At 43.4% G+C, this 2,954-nt stretch overlaps 1 pseudogene; it reads right to left on the minus strand.

The window, feature by feature from the left end:
• Positions 1-776: 776 nt before the first annotated feature.
• On the minus strand, positions 777-2,523 carry LOC102434143 (annotated as a pseudogene).
• Between the last annotated feature and the right edge of the window lie 431 nt (positions 2,524-2,954).

Consider the following 2,954-nt stretch of genomic DNA (forward strand, 5'->3'; position numbering starts at 1 on the left):
AAAGAATGCTTTTACAAGAGATCTGACCTTCTGTTAGGAGTTCTTAAGATTTGAACTCCAATGAAATCTTGTCAGAGATAGTGTCATAGAGACAAGAAACTAACATCAAAACAAACAAATAGCATTAGCATGGACTACAGTGGGGCCTTGACTTACAAGTTTAATTTGTTCCGAGACCGAGCTCGATAAGGAGCTCGTTAACTCAAATTACTCTGTCAACTCAATGCAAAAAATCGGCCGAGAGACAGCTGGTATCTCAAAAAACTCTTCAGTCGGGACACTCGTAAGTCAAGGCCCCACTGTATTGCCTTTTTCAGGGACAGTTTTGCTAAAAGCATTGTTCATTTAGACAGGGAAGTGAACTACCTGTCCTGTCTAGCTCTTTGTGCCGTCATTATTTCATTGGAGTGTCCAGTCTCCTGGTTCAGCTTTAAGATCCTGGTCTGAACTTCTGCAGCTGGAGGACTAGTTAGTTGGAAGGAAATGGCTCATGAGGGAAAAGGTCATACTCTCAAAATTCTTCTTAATAACTCGTCAATTGCTTGCTCAATCTCCCACTGACCTCTGGAGAGAGTCTATGATCTTTAAACTGGCTTGCCCCCAAAGCAAACTGGTTTCGCTGTCCTTTCAGCAGGTCATGTTCATTTGGAACTTTGTTCTCTTCGTCTGGTTTTCCTCTGTCCTTCTCCAAATCTATTCTGCTTCTTTGAAAAGTTGGTTCCTCTATGCTAGGTCACAATATTCTTGTTTGTTTGTTTGTGTGGGTTTTTTGTGTGTTTTTTTTTCTCATTAAACTTTGTTATTTTGATGGGTCTCAAAATCCTGTGACAGATTTTTGGTCATGTTGTTTCCATTAAAAAGTACTGATTTTAAAAACTAATAACTTAAAAACTGCCACACACACAAAAGAACCAAATGGTCCACAAAACATTCTCCTTTCCTTCTGAAGGTTTTACGATGCATTGTAATCATTAACCAGTCTTTTACTATTAAACTTAAATGGCCAATTGAGACAAACAGTTCTGAGACCGTTCTTCCACCACTGATTCAGACTGGGGTGGCAGGTGTTGGAAATAATATTCACTTAGCCTTTTGAGCTTTCTGGGCAGACTTGGTGGCTTTGCCAGCTCCAGCTGCCTTCTCGTCCACTGCTTTGATGACACCCGCAGCAACTGTCTCATGTCATGAACAGCAAAACGGCCCAGAGGAAGGTAGTCAGAGAAGCTCTCAACACACATGGGCTTGCCAGGAATCATATCGATGATGGCAGCATCACCAGATTTCAAAAACTTGGGGCCATCTTCCAGCTTTTTCCCAGAACGACGATCAATCTTCTCCTTCAGCTCAGCAAATTTGCAAGCAGTGTGAGCTGTGTGACCATCCAGCACCGGTGCATAGCCAGCACCGATCTGGCCTGGGTGGCTCAGGACAATCACCTGAGCTGTGAAGCCAGCTGCTTCCATTGGTGGATCATTTTTGCTGTCACCAGCCACATTGTCACAGCGAACATCTTTGACAGACATGTTCTTGACATTGAGGTCCACATCGTCCCCAGGAAGAGCTTCACTCAAAGCTTCATGGTGCATTTCAACAGACTTTACTTCAGTTGTAACATTGACTGGAGCAAAGGTGACCACCATGCCAGGTTTAAGAACACCAGTCTCCACTCAGCCCACAGGGACAGTACCAACACCACCAATTTTGTAGACATCCTGGAGGGGCAGACGCAGGGGCTTGGCAGTTGGACGAGTTGGTGGCAGGATGCAATCCAGAGCTTCAAGCAGTGTGGTTCCACTGGCATTGCCATCTTTACGGGTGACTTCCATCCCTGGAACCAAGGCATGTTAGCACTTGGCTCCAGCATGTTGTCACCATTCCGACCAGAAATTGGCACAAAGGCTACTGTGTCAGGGTTGAAGCCAATTTTCTTAATGTAGGTGCTGACTTCTTTAACAATCTCCTCATGTCTTTTCTGGCTATAGGGTGGCTCAGTGGAATCCATTTTGTTAACACCAACCATCAGCTGTTTCACACCCAGTATGTAGGCCAGAAGGGCGTGCTCACAGGTCTGTCCATTCTTGGAGATACCTGCTTCAAATTCACCAACACCAGCAGCAACAATCAGGACAGCACAGGCAGCCTGAGATGTGCCTGTGATCATGTTTTTGATGAAGTCTCTGTGCCCTGGGGCATCAATGATGGTCACATAATACTTGCTGGTCTCGAATTTCCACAGGGAGATGTCAATGGTGATACCTCGCTCCCATTCAGCTTCCAGTTTATCCAAGACCCAGGCATACTTGAAGGAGCCCTTCCCCGTCTCAGCAGCCTCCTTCTCGAATTTCTCCATGGTTCTCTTGTCGATGCCCCCACATTTGTAGATCAGATAGCCAGTAGTGGTGGACTTGACGGAATCTACGTGACCAATGACAACGATGTTGATGAGTCTTTTCCTTTCCCATCTTGGGTTTGAGTTTCTGGTGGTTTTCACGACACCTGTGTTCTGGCGGCAAACCCGTTGCGAAAAAGCTGTGTTTTGTTTTGTTTTGTTTTTATAGCACTTGTATATACCTGCCAAAATAAGAGGCACAGGATGTCTAAGGTTAATGTTGTCAGTGTATATCTTGGGTCTACAAGTGGGTTTTAAATCCTTAGAAACCATGGACACTGGCTTACATTTATTTTCCTATTAATAAGACAAAGCACTTGAAATTTATCTTAAAGTTCAAAAGTAATTGTCAGCTTATTTGCAAATACTTTTCCTAGCCCAGGAATCATAGTTTTCCTCTGAATATTCACATTTATGCTGTGGTATGCTTATGCATTGATCAAAATACATGCTCTGTATACAAAGAAAAAGCAACCAATTTTTTTGTTACAACATGGAATAGTTGTCTCTATGGGTGTCATGGTTAATATCTGTTTAAATGGAAAATTACAAGTACAGATAAAAA

The sequence above is a fragment of the Myotis lucifugus genome, unplaced genomic scaffold (assembly GCF_000147115.1).
Source record: "Myotis lucifugus unplaced genomic scaffold, Myoluc2.0 scaffold_18, whole genome shotgun sequence".
In the NCBI taxonomy this organism is placed as follows: domain Eukaryota; kingdom Metazoa; phylum Chordata; class Mammalia; order Chiroptera; family Vespertilionidae; genus Myotis; species Myotis lucifugus.